The sequence below is a fragment of the Phyllobates terribilis genome, unplaced genomic scaffold (genome assembly GCF_046119375.1).
Source record: "Phyllobates terribilis strain yellow unplaced genomic scaffold, ASM4611937v1 Scaffold_11__3_contigs__length_659146591, whole genome shotgun sequence".
NCBI classification, from domain to species: Eukaryota; Metazoa; Chordata; class Amphibia; order Anura; family Dendrobatidae; genus Phyllobates; species Phyllobates terribilis.
The window spans coordinates 609,146,839-609,164,598 of NW_027362771.1; the positions used below are offsets into that span (position 1 = coordinate 609,146,839).

Genomic DNA, 17,760 nt, shown 5'->3' on the forward strand with positions numbered 1-17,760 from the left:
CATCCTGTATTGATAACCCTAAAAAGGCAGCAGTGATATGAGCTAGCAGTTAGACTTCTTTTGACCAAGGTTGATTTTGGCAAATTTTGAGAATGGTTGATCATTGATTGAACTGACATGGATGTAACATAGATGATAAATTATGTAATTAATTCTGATGCCTAAAGCCAACATGACCACGCAAATGCAGTATTCATACGTATGATTTGTTCACATGTTCCTTTTCTTCTACAGCCCAGTGAAGATCACTTGATGTTACATTTGCTTTCGTAGAGAACACAGAAGCCAAATAGGAATTTAAAAGTTCAGTCTTCTCAACATCATCATTGACCACTTTACCCTTTTCATCTTTTAAAAATCCTATAGCATCTTTGGCTTTTCTTTAACTTTTTACTTACTTCCAAATCCTTTCTTATTGCTTTTGGTCTCTCTTGCAAGCCTCAATTCATTACTGGCTTTAGCACTTCTAACGCTAGCCCAGATTTCCCTGCAGACAGCATTATAATCTTCTTTAGATATGAACCCTTCTTTCCATTTGATATTCATTTCTTTGTTCCTTTTTAGCAAGCTTTTAAGATCAATATTCAGCCATCCTGGTCTCCATAAATGCTTTCCATTCTTCCTTCTTTTCGGGATTGTTACTGATTGTGCAGTGAGAATTTAATTTAGCAAAATCTCCCATCCTTACTGGACATTTTTTACTTTAGAACATCCTCCCTTTCCTTCCCTTTTACTGAGTCCATTAAAAACTCCCTTTCTACAGTCCAATCTTAAAATCTCAGTTTTCGCAGGTTTTCCTCCTTTTCTAGTTCAAAATTATCGGATTGCATGATCGCTGCCTCCTAAGTTCTCAATCCCCTTTACTTCCTCAACCTTTTCCTAATTTTTGGAAACCCACGCCTCCAGAGAGACTGGAGCTTAAATCCAGCACCTTAGACCGCTCGGCCACGCTACCTCTTACAGAGGATTAAAGTTATTTATATCAGAAGTTTGCTTTTGATGTAAGTGGCAGAAAATATTTTATATCCAATAAGACAAAAAGACAAATGTTATTTTGCAACAGCAACGTAATTATCAGGGATTTGTTTGTACATTGACTCTGGGGCACCATTTTACAAAACATATGACTTGTATCCAGATATTTAACTAATCTTTCCTCTGTTGGCTCATCCGCTAATTTTTAGATATCACTGAATTAGGTGGTATAGATTACTTGCTATGATCTCCCATTTACAGGACACTCACACATGAAGGATTCCTACACCCCTGCCTGTACGTAACAGATAATCAGAAGCAGCTAGCAGTTAGACTTCTTTTGACCAAGATTGATTTTGTCAAATTTTGAGAATGGTTGATCATTGATTGAACTGACATGGATGTAACATAGATGGTAAATTATGTAACTAATTCTGATGCCTAAAGCCAACATGAAAAAAAAAAAAAAAAAGTTAAAGAAACCAGCTTCCAAAAGTGAAAATATTTATTGAAGCAAATCCACGCAGTTTAAAAATTTCCAAATTACATCGGGGAATCTCACATGGAAAAAACGCAACGTGTTTCGAACACAGAGCTGTGTTCTTTGTTAAAGCCACCATGACCACTCATATGCAGTATCCATACATAGGACTTGCTCACATGTTCCTTTTCTGCTACAGCACAGTGAAGATCACAATATGTTACATTTGCTTTCTTAGAGAACACAGAAGCAAAACAGAAATTTAAAAGTTCAGTCTTCTCAACATCATTATTGACCACTTTACCCTTTTCATCTTTTAAAAATCCTATAGCATCTTTGGCTTTTCTTTAACTTTTGACTTACTTCCAAAATCCTTTCTTATTGCTTTTGGTCTCTCTTGCAAGCCTCACTTCATTACTGGCTTTAGCTCTTCTAACGCTAGCCCAGCTTTCCCTGCAGACAGCATTATATTCTTCTTTTGATATGAACCCTTCTTTTCATTTGATATTCATTTCTTTGTTCCTTTTTAGCAAGCTTTTAAGTTCAGTATTCAGCCATCCTGGTCTCCATAAATGCTTTCCATTCTTCCTTCTTTTCGGGATTGTTACTGATTGAGAAGTGAGAATTTAATTTAGCAAAATCTCCCATCCTTCCTGGACATTTCTTTCCTTTAGAACATCCTACCTTTCCTTCCTTTTTACTGAGTCCATTAAAAACTGCCTTTCTACAGTCCAATCTTAAAATCTCAGTTTTCGCAAGATTTCCACATTTTTTAGTTCAAAAGTATAGGATAGAATTACTGCTGCCTCCTAAATTCTCAATCCCCTTTACTTCTTCAATTTTTTTCTAATTTTTGGAAAAAATTTGATCCAACTAATTAATGGCAGTGGTGGGATTTAAACCCACGCCTCCAGAGACACGCTACCTCTTACAGATCTTTAAAGTTATTTAAATCAGAAGTTTGCTTTTGATGTAAGTGGCAGAAAATATTTTATATCCAATAAGACAAATGTTATTATGCAACAGCAACGTAATTATCAGGGATTTGTTTGTACATTGACTCTGGGGCACCATTTTACAAAATGTATGACTTGTATCCTGATATTTAACTAATCTTTCCTCTGTTTTCTCATCCGCTAAATTTTTAGATATCACTGAATTAGGTGGTATAGATTACTTGCTATGATCTCCCATATACAGGACACTCAAACATGAAGGATTCCTACACCCCTGCCTGTACGTAACAGATAATCAGAATCAGCAGCAAGTAAGACATTATACAGCAGTGCAGAGCATTGTAGCTGTGAATCCATCACTAGGGTAACTTACTGGAAAGCAGCAGAAGCAGCATGTCTCTGTTTATGTTTGCTCATCACTCTGCTCATCCTGTATTGATAACCCTAAAATGGCAGCAGGGATATGAGCTAGCAGTTAGTCTTCATTTGACCAAGATTGATTTTGGCAAATTTTGAGAAAGTTTGATCATTGATTGAACTGACATGGATGTAACTTAGATGGTAAATTATGTAATTAATTCTGATGCCTAAAGCCAACATGACCACTCATATGCAGTATTCATACGTATGGCTTGTTCACATATTCCTTTTCTTCTACAGCACAGTGAAGATCACTTGATGTTACATTTGCTTTCATAGAGAACACAGAAGCCAAAAAGGAATTTAAAAGTTCAGTCTTCTCAACATCATTATTGACCACTTTACCCTTTTCATCTTTTAAAAATCCTATAGCATCTTTGGCTTTTCTTTAACTTTTGACTCACTTCCAAAATCCTTTCTTATTGCTCTTGGTCTCTCTTGCAAGTCTCAATTCATTTCTGGCTTTAGCTCTTCTAACGCTAGCCCAGCTTTCCCTGCAGACAGCATTATATTCTTCTTTAGATATGAACCCTTCTTTCCATTTGATATTCATTTCTTTGTTCCTTTTTAGCAAGCTTTTAAGTTCAGTATTCAGCCATCCTGGTCTCCATAAATGCTTTCCATTCTTCCTTCTTTTCGGGATTGTTTCTGATTGTGCAGTGAGAATTTAATTTAGAAAAATCTCCCATCCGTCCTGGACATTTCTTTCCTTTAGAACATCCTACCTTTCCTTCCTTTTTACTGCGTCCATTAACCACTTCGCGCCAGAGCCTTTTTTTGCCTTCGTGACCGGGCCAATTTTTTCAATTCTGGCCACTGCCAGTTTAAGAAGTAATTACTCTGGAATGCTTCAACGTGTTCCCCTGATTCTGAGATTGTTTTTTCATGACATATTGTACTTCATGATAGTCATAAAATTTCTTCGATATAACTTGTGTTTATTTGTGAAAAAATCGGAAATTTGGTGAAAATTTTGAAAATTTTGCAATTTTCAAACTTTGAATTTTCATGCCCTTAAATCAGAGAGATATGTCACACAAAATAGTTAATAAATAACATTTCCCACATGTCTACTTTACATCAGCACAATTTTGGAACCAAAATTTTATTTTGTTAGGGAGCTATAAGGGTTAAAAGTTGACCAGCGATTTCTCATTTTTCCAACAAAATTTACAAAAACATTTTTTTAGGGACCACATCATATTTGAAGCCACTTTGAGGGGTCTTTATGACAGAAAATACCCAAAAGTGACACCATTCTAAAAACTGCACCCCTCAAGGTGCTCAAAACCACATTCAAGAACTTTATTAACCCTTCAGGTGCTTCACAGGAATTTTTGGAATGTGGAAGAAAAAAATTAACATTTAACTTTTTTCACAAAAATGTTACTTTAAACCCAATTTTTTTTATTTTCACAGGAGTAACAGGAAAAAATGGACCCCAACTTTTTTTGTGCAATTTCTCTTGAGCGTGCTGACACCCCATATGTGGGGGAAAACCACTGTTTGGGCGCACTGCAGGGTTCGGAAGGGAAGGAGCGCCATTAGACTTTTTGAATGTAAAATTTGTTTGAATAATTAGCAGACGCCATGTTGCGTTTGGAGAGCTCCTGATGTGCCTAAACAGTGGAAACCCCCCACAAGTGACACCATTTTGGAAACTAGACCCCTTGGGTAACTTATCTAGATGTGTGGTGAGCACCTTGAACCCCAAGGTGCTTCACAGAAGTTTATAATATTGAGCTGTAAAAATAAAATTTTCACATTTTTCCCACAAAACCGTTTTTCATCCATTAATTTTGCATTATCATAAGGGTAATAGGATAAATTGCACCATGAAATTTGTTGTGAAATTTCTCCTGAACACGCTGATACCTCATATGTGGAGGCAAATTACTGTTTTGGCGCATGGCAGGGTTTGAAAGGGAAGGAGCGCCATTTGACTTTTTGAATGTAAAATTTGTTTGAATAATTAGCAGACGCCATGTCGCAGTTGGGGAGCCCCTAATGTGCCTAAACAGTGGAAACACCCCACAATTGCCACCATTTTGGAAACTAGACGCCTTAGGGAACTTATCTAGATGTGTTGTGAGCACCTTGCACCCCCAGCTGCTTCACAGAAGTTTATAATATTGAGCCGTAAAAATAAAATTTTCACATTTTTCCCTCAAAAAATGTTTTTCATTCCCTAATTTTGTATTATCATAAGGGTAACAGGATAAATTGCACCATGAAATTTCTTGTACAATTTCTCCTGAACACGCCGATACCCCATATGTGAAGGCAAATTACTGTTTGGGCACATGGCAGGGTTTGAAAGGGAAGTAGCGCCATTTGACTTTTTGAATGTAAAATTTGTTTGAATAATTAGCGGACGCCATGTCACATTTGGGGAGCCCCTGATGTGCCTAAACAGTGGAAACCCCCCACAAGTGCCACCATTTTGTAAACTATACCCCTTAGGGAACTTATCTAGATGTGTGGTGAGCACCTTGCACCCCCAGCTGCTTCACAGAAGTTTATAATATTGAGCCGTAAAAATAAAATTTTCACATTTTTCCCATAAAAAATGTTTTTCATTCCCTAGTTTTGCATTATCATAAGGGTAACAGGATAAATTGCACCATGAAATTTGTTGTACAATTTCTCCTGAGTACGCCGATACCCCATATGTGGGGGAAAACCAATGCTTTGGTGTACGGCAGGGTTCGGAAGAGAAAGGAGCGCTATGCTGGCTGGGATAGGCAGCAGACACCATGTCACATTTGAAGAGTCGCTGACATGCCAAAACAGCAGAAACCCCCACAAGTGACCCCATTTTGTAAACTACACCTCTCAAGGAATTCATCTAGGGAAGTAGTGAGTATTTTTTTATTTTTTTATTTATACCATTGGGCAGTGAAAAAAGCATAATTATATTTTTACCACAAAAAAATGTTTTACCCTCAGATTTTACATTTTCACACAGGGCAATGGGTAAAAATGGTGCCGAAATGCGTCACACAATTTCTTCTAAAAGTGGCAAAACCCCATATGTGGCTGTATCGTACCGCTCAGCCATACGGCGAGATCTGGGAGGGACGGAGCGCTATTTGACAATTGGAGAACAAATTATTGTAGAATAGGCATTTGGATTTGGGAGCACAAAATTTTCTGAATTTCTTTTGGGGGGCAAGGACCATTTTGCTTTTGCAGAGCCTTTCTGCTACCAGTAACTTGGAAGTCCCTTATATTTTTAACAGATGACGGACCTGAGTGGGGACTAGGTTTTTTTTAGGACTGAGTTGAAGCTTTTATTGGGAACATTTTACGTAACATTTATCCAGCGCTCTAGGCTGAGCACTTAAAACGGGGTTTCCATCTAAATTTCCAAGTGATGTAATTCAGATGAATCCCCTGCAGGATCCATTCACTATAATGAGGCAGCAGAGTTACTCTGGACTCCGTCTGGCCTCTGTTTAGTGGTGTCCTTTTTTTCAGAAGTGCAGAAAACTGTGGCCAACCGCACTTTTATGCACGCCTAAAACAAATGACACCGTGGGATCCCAGGCTAGACGGCGTCCACAGTGGCCTATATCTGCCTCATTACAGGGAATCTTCCATCATGGGTTCCGGCTGAATCACGTATTTCAGAGATTTACACAGAAACGCTGGTGTAAGTGCTCAACGCAGAGCACAGGATAAATGTGAGCAGAGCCTTACTGGGATCTTTGGGAGACATAATAAACATATTAGTAGCAGGTGAATAATATTTGTTTTATTTATTTTTTATGCTGTTCCAAGTGTGATATAACTGATTAGATTACTTTATTCTTTGGGTCGGTGCGATTACAGAGATACCAGATTTATATCGGGTTTTATGACTGACAGCTGTCACACACTAAAATACGCTTTTTTTGCAAAATCTAGTTTTTGCATCACCATATTTTGAGAGCTATAATTTTTACATATTTCTGCCGACAGAGTCATGTGATGGCTTGTCTTTTGCGGGACGAGTTGACATTTTTATTGGAACCACTTTTGGGTACGTGACATTTTTTGATCGCTTTCTATTCCGTTTTTTGGAAGGTAAAATTAACAAAAACAAACACTTCAGGAATTGTTTTTTGAGGGTTTTTTTATGCCGTTCTGCGTGTGGTAAAAGTGATCAGGCAGCGTTATTCTTCGGGTCAGTACGTTTACAGCGATACTACACTTACTGTATTTTTTTATGTTTTGGCGCTTTTACACAATAAAACAATTTTATAGAAAAAAAAATATTTTTTTTTGCATTGCTTTATTCTGAGCGCTATAACTTTTTTAATTTTCGGCTGATGGAGCTGTATGGCGGCTTTTTTTTGTGGAACAAGATGACGTTTTCAGTGGTACCATTTTTATTTCTATTCTGCTTTTTGATCGCATTTTTTCCACTTTTTGTTTGGCGATATGATGAAAAAGCATATTTTTTTGCTCCGTTTTTTATTTATTTTTATTACGGTGTGCACAGAAGGAGTTAATTAGTGTGACAGTTTTATAGCTCGGGTTGTTTCAGACGCGGCGATACCAAATATGTGTACTTTTTTTGGTTTTGTAAAAATATACGGATTTATTGGTTTAATATTTTATTTATTTATTTTTATTTATTTTGTGATTTTTTTTTAATAGTTTAAAAACTTTTTTTTTACTTTTTTTTACATTTTTACTTAGTCCCTGTATGGGACATTAATTTTTATTTTTCTGATCACTGATCTCATGTAATGTAATAGACATGTATTACATTACATGAGATCTTCAATGACTGTTTCAGTCAGTCTCCTGTCTGGCTCAGCCTGCAGGCTGAGCCAGACAGGACACCATATATGGCAAAGCTGGAGGCGGTCATGTGACCTCCAGCTGCTATAGCAACCCCAGGTCCTCAAACGAAACGGAGGTCTTCGGAGGTAAGTAAGACGACCCCCTCTCCTCCTGCTGTCTCCTATATGCCGCGATCACTATAGATTGCAGCATATAGAAGACAGCAAAGGGTTAACATCACTGGGACCTGATCTAATCAGGTCCCGATGATGTTCCCTGTCAGAGCCAACGCTCTGCACCGGAATCGCAGTGCTTGCAGGACCCAAGGGGTCCTGACCACTGCGAGACCTCCCACCGTTTTTAAACGTCGGCGCTGCACAGAGCCCAGGCAGCGCGGACGTTTATCTACAGTGGGCGGTCGGGAACCGGTTAAAAACTGGCTTTCTACAGTCCAATCTTAAAATCTCAGTTTTCGCAGGTTTTCCACCTTTTGTAGTTCAAAAGTATAGGATAGAATTACTGTTGCCTCCTAAATTCTCAATCCCCTTTACTTCCTCAACTATTTCCTAATTTTTGGTAAAAATTAGATCCAAATAAATAACGGCAGCGGTGGGATTTGAAACCAAGCCTCCAGAGAGACTGGAGCCTAAATCCAGCGCCTTAGACCAATCAGCCACTCTACCTTTCAAAGATATTCAATGTTATTTATATCAGAAGTTTGCTTTTGATGTAAGTGGCAGAAAATATTTTATATTCAATAAGACAAAAAGACAAATGTTATTATACAACAGCAACGTAATTATCAGGGATTTGTTTGTACAATGACTCTGGGGCACCATTTTACAAAACATATGACTTGTATCCAGATATTTAACTAATCTATCCTCTGTTGGCTCATCCGCTAATTTTTAGATATCACTGAATTAGGTGGTATAGATTACTTGCTATGATCTCACATATACAGGACATTCAAACATGAAGGATTCCTACATCCCTGCCTGTACGTAACAGATAATCAGAAGCAGCAGCAAGGAAGACATTATACAGCAGTGCAGAGCAGTGTAGCTATGAATCCATCACTAGGGTGACTTACTAGAAAGCAGCTGAAGCAGCATGGCTCTGTTTATGTTTGCTAATCACTCTACTCATCCTGTATTGATAACCCTAAAAAGGCAGCAGGGATATGAGCTAGCAGTTAGACTTCTTTTGACCAAGATTGATTTTGGCAAATTTTGAGAATGGTTGATCATTGATTGAACTGACATGGATGTAGCATAGATGGTAAATTATGTAATTAATTCTGATGCCTAAAGCCAACATGACCACTCATATGCAGTATTCATATGTATGACTTGTTCACATGTTCCTTTTCTTCTTCAGCACAGTGAAGATCACTTGATGTTACATTTGCTTTCTTAGAGAACACAGAAGAAAAACAGGAATTTAAAAGTTCAGTCTTCTCAACATAATTATTGACCACTTCACACTTTTCATCCTTTAAAAATCCTATAGCATCTTTGACATTTCTTTAACTTTTGACTTACTTCCAAAATCCTTTCTTATTGCTTTTGGTCTCTCTTGCAAGCCTCACTTCATTACTTGCTTTAGCTCTTCTAACACTAGCCCAGCTTTCCCTGCAAACAGCATTATATTCTTCTTTCCATTTGATATTCATTTCTTTGTTCCTTTTTAGCAAGCTTTTAAGTTCAGTATTCAGCCATCCTGGTCTCCATAAATGCTTTCCATTCTTACTTCTTTTCGGGATTGTTACTGATTGTGCAGTGAGAATTAAATTTAGCAAAATCTCCCATCCTTCCTGGACATTTCTTTCCTTTAGCACATCCTACCTTTCCTTCCTTTTTACTGAGTCCATTAAAAACTGCCTTTCTACAGTCCAATCTTAAAATCTCAGTTTTCGCAGGTTTTCCTCCTTTTGTAGTTCAAAATTATAGGATAGAATTACCGCTGTCTCCTAAGTTCTCAACCCCCTTTACTTCCTCAACCGTTTCCTAATTTTTGTTAAAAATTGGATCCAAATAAATAATGGCAGCAGTGGGGTCTGACCCCATGCCTCCAGAGAGACTGAAGCCTAAATCCAGAGCCTTAGACCGCTCGGCTACGCTACCTCTAACAGAAGTTTAACGTTATTTATATCAGAAGTTTGCTCTTGATGTAAGTGGCAGAAAATATTTTATATCCAATAAGACAAAAAGACAAATGTTATTATGCAACAGCAACGTAATTATCAGGGAGTTGTTTGTACATTGACTCTGGGGCACCATTTTATAAAACATATGACTTGTATACAGATATTTAATTAATCTTTCCTCTGTTGGCTCATCTGCTAATTTTTAGATATCACTGAATTAGGTGGTATAGATTACTTGCTGTGATCTCCCATATAAAAAACACTCAAACATGAAGGATTCCTACACACCTGCCTGTACGTAAAAGATAATCAGAAGCAGCAGCAAGGAAGACATTATACAGCAGTGCAGAGCAATGTAGCTATGAGTTCATCACTAGGGTGACTTACTGGAAAGCAGCAGATGCAGCATGGCTCTGTTTATGTTTGCTAATCACTCTGCTCATCCTGTATTGATAACCCTAAAAAGGCAGCAGGGATATGAGCTAGCAGTTAGACTTCTTTTGACCAAGATTGATTTTGGCAAATTTTGAGAATGGTTGATCATTGATTGAACTGACATGGATGTAACATAGATGGTAAATTATGTAATTAATTCTGATGCCTAATGCCAACATGACCACTCATATGCAGTATTCATACGTATGACTTGTTCAAATGTTCCTTTTCTTCTACAGCTCAGTGAAGATCATTTGATGTTACATTTGCTTTCTTAGACAGCACAGAAGCAAAATAGGAATTTAAAAGTTCAGTCTTCTCAACATCATTATTGACCACTTTACCCTTTCCATCCTTTAAAAATCCTATAGCATCTTTGGCTTTTCTTTAACTTTTGACTTACTTCCAAAATCCTTTCTTATTGCTTTTGGTCTCTCTTGCAAGCCTCACTCCATTACTGGCTTTAGCTCTTCTAACGCTAGCCCAGCTTTCCCTGCAGACAGCATTATATTCTTCTTTAGATATGAAACCTTCTTTTCATTTGATATTCAATTCTTTGTTCCTTTTTAGCAAGCATTTAAGTTCAGTATTCAGCAATCCTGGTCTCCATAAATGCTTTCCATTCTTCCTTCTTTTTGGGATTGTTACTGATTGTGCAGTGAGAATTTAATTTAGCAAAATCTCCCAGCATTTCTGGACATTTATTTCCTTTAGAACATCCTACCTTTCCTTCCTTTTTACTGAGTCCATTGAAAACTGCCTTTCTACAGTCCAATCTTAAAATCTCAGTTTTCGCAGGTTTTCCACCTTCTGTAGTTCAAAAGTATAGGATAGAATTACCGTTGCCTCCTAAATTCTCAACCCCCTTTACTTCCTCAACTGTTTCCTAATTTTTGGCAAAAATTAGATCCAAATAAATAATGGCAGCGGTGGGATTTGAACACACGCCTCCATAGAGACTGGAGCCTTAATCCAGCGCCTTAGACCGCTCGGCCACACTACCTCATACGGATGTTCAAACTTATTTAAATCAGAAATTTGCTAATGATATAAGTTGCGGGAAACATTGTATAACTAATTAGACAAAAATACAAATGTTATTATGCATGAGCAACGCAGTTATCAGGGATTTGTTTGTACATTTACTCTAGGGCACTATTTTACAAAACATATGACTTGTATCCAGATATTTAACTAATCTTTCCTCTGTTTTCTCATCCGCTAATTTTTAGATATCACTGAATTAGGTGGTATAGATTACTTGCTATGATCTCCCATTTACAGGACACTCAAACATGAAGGATTCCTACACCCCTGCCTGTACGTAACAGATAATCAGAAGCAGCAGCAAGGAAGACATTATAAAGCAGTGCAGAGCAGTGTAGCTATGAATCCATCACTAGGGTGACTTACTGGAAAGCAGCAGAAGCAGCATGGCTCTGTTTATGTTTACTAATCACTCTGCTCATCCTGTATTGATAACCCTAAAAAGGCAGCAGGAATATGAGCTAGCAGTTAGACTTCTTTTGACCAAGATTGATTTTGGCAAGTTTTGAGAATGGTTGATCATTGATTGAACTGACATGGATGTAACATAGATGGTAAATTATGTAATTAATTCTGATGCCTAATGCCAACATGGCCACTCATATGCAGTATTCATACGTATGACTTGTTCACATGTTCCTTTTCTTCTACAGCTCAGAGAAGATCACTTGATGTTACATTTGCTTTCTTAGAGAGCACAGAAGCAAAATAGGAATGTAAAAGTTCAGTCTTCTCAACATCATTATTGACCACTTTACCCTTTTCATCCTTTAAAAATCCTATAGCATCTTTGGCTTTTCTTTAACTTTTGACTTACTTCCAAAATCCTTTCTTATTGCTTTTGGTCTCTCTTGCAAGCCTCACTTCATTACTGGCTTTAGCTCTTCTAACGCTAGCCCAGCTTTCCCTGCAGACAGCATTATATTCTTCTTTAGATATGAACCCTTCTTTTCATTTGATATTCAATTCTTTGTTCCTTTTTAGCAAGCTTTTAAGTTCAGTATTGTAATGCACAAGCCCGGACTGACTGCCGTGTGCGTGTTTATGTAGTGATTCCACTGTGCCATGAACCGGATAGTCCCTGGAGGGGCGTAACTAAGTATCTGCCCGATCCGACCAAGGTCGCACGACGGCATACGACGCCAGTGCACCAGGGAGGAACCGAGCAGAGGAACCAGGGTCTACTCCAGGTCAGACTCCGGACAGGGCTGTTGACCCACACCGGGGAATACAGGAACAGGCAGACTAGAGCACAAGCTGGGTAGGGTCCAGTACAGACTGGGAGACAAATTCGAAACCGCAGACGCGGTAGACAGAGCTGAGCAAAGCGAAAACCGCAGACGCGGTGGACAGAGCTGAGCAAAGCGAAAACCGCAGACGCGGTGGACAGAGCTGAGCAAAGCGAAAACCGCAGACGCGGTGGACAGAGCTGAGCAAAGCGAAAACCGCAGACGCGGTGGACAGAGCTGAGCAAAGCGAAAACCGCAGACGCGGCGGGCAGAGCTGAGCAAAGCGAAAACCGCAGACGCGGCGGACAGAGCTGAGCAAAGCGAAAACCGCAGACGCGGCGGACAGAGCTGAGCAAAGCGAAAACCGCAGACGCGGCGGACAGAGCTGAGCAAAGCGAAAACCGCAGACGCGGCGGACAGAGATGAGCAAGGCGAAAACCGCAGACGCGGCGGACAGAGCTGAGCAAAGCGAAAACCGCAGACGCGGCGGACAGATCTGAGCAAAGCGAAAACCGCAGCGCGGTGGACAGAGCAGAGCAAAGCGAAAACCGCAGACGCGGAAGGAACAGGGCTCTGTTCACACGGAACAGACTAGAAGGGAAATTTCAGAACCAGATACCCACAGGGTACTTGCAGAGAAGTAGCGAGTGGACCACAAACTCACAAACGGAAGTACAGTGACAACGAGCAGGAGTAGGTACGAGTTCAGACTCTGCAGAAAAAGGAAAGGAACGGACATAGAGAAAAAACAGGTAAAAGATAGGAGAGAGTTCAGACTGGAACTGAGTGTACGGAGGAGACCGACACTGCAGCGGGATAGAGGAGCGGGTCTGGGAATACGGCCCCCAGAGAGGCGGGACGAACAGGCAAGGAGCGTGTTCAGACTGGCCTGGAAATACAGCCTCCAGGAAGGCGGAACGAACAGGCAAGGAACAAGTACAGACTGCAGGTTAAGGTACACAGATAGGACACAGTACAGACATGGGAACAGATACTGCAAGACAGGTAACATAGACAGGACCTGGCATGTCAGAGACAAAAGCCAACTGACAGGGCAAGATGCTCAGGCATGGGTTAATGGGGCAGCTGGTTTAAATACCAGGTGACAGACAGCAATAGGCTGAGGACGCACAAAGGGTGTGCCTGCAGCAGGTACAAAAAGCAGGAAGTGATCGGGCGCCGCCCATAAGCAGCAGACACAGAAGCAAACAGACAGCATGGAGGGAAGCCAGAGAGACACCCTGGACCGGAGATCAAGTGCGCGCTCTTGCACAGTGGGAGATGGACCAATATGCAAGGACGCCGCCAGGTATGTTACAGTACCCCCCCCCTTACGCCCCCTCTTCTTCAGGCCTGCCAGAATGTTCCGCAGGGAATTTGAGGGCCAATCCTTTACTTCAAGTAGATCACTTCCACTGTCCACTGGAGAAACTGGTCTCATCTGGGTAGCTAGGATGCTACCTCCTATCCAGCCATCCTCAGCAACAGACGAAACAGGTGGAGTACCAGGAACAGCACACAGGGAAGTCTCTCTCCACTTATTATCAGGTAGCACCCCAGAGGGTTCAGGAGACAACTGGAAGTCCTCCGCCGGGTTGAAGGAGTGCAGAGACTCGGGGGTAACCTCTGCTTCGGGGTACATCTTGTCAAACTCACAGGATGAAATGGGCGAGGTATCAGGTACAAGGTGTAGAAAAGTCCCTGTTACCTTGTTATCTGGTGGCACCCAGGAGGATTCAGAAAACAACTGGGAGTCCTCCGCCGGGTCGGAATAGTGCAGAGACTCGGGGGTAACCTCTGCTTCGGAGTACACTAGGTCGGACTCGCTGGATGAAGCGGGCGAGGTATCAGGTACCGAATATAGAAGAGTACCTGTCCATTCGTTATCAGGTAGCACCCCGAAGGGTTCAGGAGACAACTGGAGGTCCTCCGCCTGGTCGGAGGGGTGTAGAGTCTCGGGGATAACCTCTGCTTCGAGGTACATCTTGTCAAATTCACAGGAAGAAATAGACAGGTTATCAGGTACAGGGTGAAAAAAAGTCACTGTCTTTTTGTTATCTGGTGGTACCCCGGAGGAGTCAGGAAACAACTGGAGGTCCTCTGCCGGGTCAGAAGAGTGCAGAGGCTCGGGTAAAACATCTGCTTCAGAGTACACTAGGTCGGACTCACTGGACGAAGCAGGTGAGGTATCGGGTACCGAGTATTGGAAAGTCTCTGTCCATTCACCACCAGGTGGCACCCCGAAGGGTTCTGGAGACAACTGGAGGTCCTCCGCCTGGTCAAAGGGGTGTAGAGACTCATGGGTAACCTCTGCTTCAGAGTACACTAGGTCGGACTCACTGGACGAAGCAAGCGAGGTATCAGATCCAGGATATAGGAAAGTCTCTATCCATTCACCACCAGGTGGCACCCCGAAGGTTTCTGGAGACAACTGGAGGTCCTCCGCCTGGTCGGAGGGGTGTAGAGACTCGGGAGTAACCTCTGCTTGGGAGTACACTAGGTTGGACTCACTGGACGAAGCGAGCGAGTTATCAGGTACAGAGTATAGGAGAGTCTCTGTCCTTTCGCTACCAGGTAGCACCCCGTAGGGTTCTGGAGACAACTGGAGGTCCTCCGCCTGGTCGGAGGGGTGTAGAGACTCGGAGGTAACTACCACTTTGGGGTACCCATTGTCAGGCTCACAGGACGAAGCGGACAAAGTATCGAGTACTGGGTGTAGAGAAGTCTCTCTCCATTTGTCATCGAGTGGTATCCCGGAGGATTCAGGAGGCAACAGGGGGTCCTCCGCCAGGTAGTAGAGGTGCACAGACTCTGAGGTAGCCACAGCTTTGGAGCATCCTTGGACATGCACACCGGTTAAAGTGGGTGAAGCATCTGATGCCGGGTGCAGGAAGTTCTCCTGTGTGGAGTCTGGATGGGCAGAAGTCTCTTCGGGCAGGAGAACTGGTGCACTACCCACGCACATTACCCATTGGGGCTTCTCCGGGATACAGGGAGATGAAGCTTCAGTAGGGACTTCAAGGTTGGGGTCAGGAGGTCTCAGGGAGGACAGACCCTGGCGTGACGGCTTGCATCTACGCCTAGAACGTCTGGACTGCCTCTTGAGGTTGGGAGAAGTATTCCGGAAAGCGTAGTCACCCTGTGAGGATTCTGGGTGGGCAGTAGTCTCATTGGGCTGGAGGACTATTGCGCTACCCACACACATTACCCATTGGGACTGCTCCGGGATATTGGGAAGTGAAGCTTCAGCAGGAGCCTCCGGGTTAGTATCATCAAAGACCATTAGAAAGGCCACCAGGAAGGCCATTAGGTCCAGGAGGATCGGATCCTGTGATTCATATAGGGGGTTGATCCATTCCAAGGCATCACCCGCCAGGTAAGACATAATGAATGCCACCTTAACCCGATCGGTGGGAAAACATAGAGGGTAGAACTTGAAGTGTAGCATGCATTGCTCCACAAATGCACGACTTTGTCTTGGATCCCCATAATAACGTAGCGGATCCGCAGGAACGAGAGCATATAGATCCATCTGGACGGGTGCGTAATTCGCCTGGAACTCAGCTAAAGGGAAAAAAAAATTTTTTATTTATTTATTTTAGTGCATGTATTCGCTGGAAAACTTCTCAGAGAGCGAAGGCCGTGGGGCTCAACGGGAACCATGGCCTGAGCATGCTGTAATGCACACGCCCGGACTGACTGGCGTGTGCGTGTTTATGTAGTGATTCCACTGTGCCATGAACCGGAGAGTGCCTGGAGGGGCGTAACTAAGTATCTGCCCGATCCGACCAAGGTCGCACGACGGCATTCGACGCCAGTGCACCAGGGAGGAACCGAGCAGAGGAACCAGGGTCTACTCCAGGTCAGACTCCGGACACGGCTGTTGACCCACACCGGGGAATACAGGAACAGGCAGACTAGAGCACAAGCTTCGTAGGGTCCAGTACAGACTGGGAGACAAATTCGAAACCGCAGACGCGGTAGACAGAGCTGAGCAAAGCGAAGACCGCAGACGCGGTGGACAGAGCTGAGCAAAGCAAAAACCGCAGACGCGGTGGACAGAGCTGAGCAAAGCAAAAACCGCAGACGCGGTGGACAGAGCTGAACAAAGCGAAAACCGCAGACGCGGTGGACAGAGCTGAGCAAAGCGAAAACGGCAGACGCGGTGGACAGAGCTGAGCAAAGCGAAAACCGCAGACGCGGTGGACAGAGCTGAGCAAAGCGAAAACCACAGACGCGGTGGACAGAGCTGAGCAAAGCGAAAACCACAGACGCGGTGGACAGAGCTGAGCAAAGCGAAAACCGCAGACGCGGTGGACAGAGCTGAACAAAGCGAAAACCACAGACGCGGTGGACAGAGCTGAGCAAAGCGAAAACCGCAGACGCAGCGGACAGAGCTGAGCAAAGCGAAAACCGCAGACGCGGCGGACAGAGCTGAGCAAAGCGAAAACCGCAGACGCGTCGGACAGAGCTGAGCAAGGCGAAAACCGCAGACGCGGCGGACAGAGCTGAGCAAAGCGAAAACCGCAGATGCGGCGGACAGAGCTGAGCAAAGCGAAAACCGCAGCGCGGTGGACAGAGCAGAGCAAAGCGAAAACCGCAGACGCGGAAGGAACAGGGCTCTGTTCACACGGAACAGACTAGAAGGGAAAGGCAGAACCAGATACCCACAGGGTACTTGCAGAGAAGTAGCGAGTGGACCACAAACTCACAAATGGAAGTACAGTGACAACGAGCAGGAGTAGGTACGAGTTCAGACTCTGAGGACACACAAAGGGTGTGCCTGCAGCAGGTACAAAAAGCAGGAAGTGTTCGGGCGCCGCCCATAAGCAGCAGACACAGAAGCAAACAGACAGCATGGAGGGAAGCCAGAGAGACACCCTGGACCAGAGATCAAGTGCGCGCTCTTGCACAGTGGGAGATGGACCACTATGCAAGGACGCCGCCAGGTATGTTACAAGTATTCAGCCATCCTGGTCTCCATAAATGCTTTCCATTCTTCCTTCTTTTTGGGATTTTTACTGATTGTGCAGTGAGAATTTAATTTAGCAAAATCTCCCATCCTTTCTGGACATTTCTTTCCTTTAGATCATCCTACCTTTCCTTCCTTTTTACTGAGTCCATTAAAATCTGCCTTTCTACAGTCCAATCTTAAAATCTCAGTTTTCGCAGATTTTCCAACTTTTGTAGTTCAAAAGTATAGGATAGAATTACCGCTGCCTCCTAAATTCTCAACCCCCTTTACTTCCTCAACTGTTTCCTAATTTTTGGTAAAAATTAGATCATAATAAATAA

At 42.5% G+C, this 17,760-nt stretch overlaps 1 non-coding gene across 1 annotated transcript; it reads right to left on the bottom strand.

Annotated features, from left to right (window-relative positions):
* Window positions 1-11,110: 11,110 nt before the first annotated feature.
* Window positions 11,111-11,192, bottom strand: TRNAL-AAG (transfer RNA leucine (anticodon AAG)). Its single transcript has one exon. It is a non-coding gene; the product is annotated as a tRNA-Leu (tRNA).
* Between the last annotated feature and the right edge of the window lie 6,568 nt (window positions 11,193-17,760).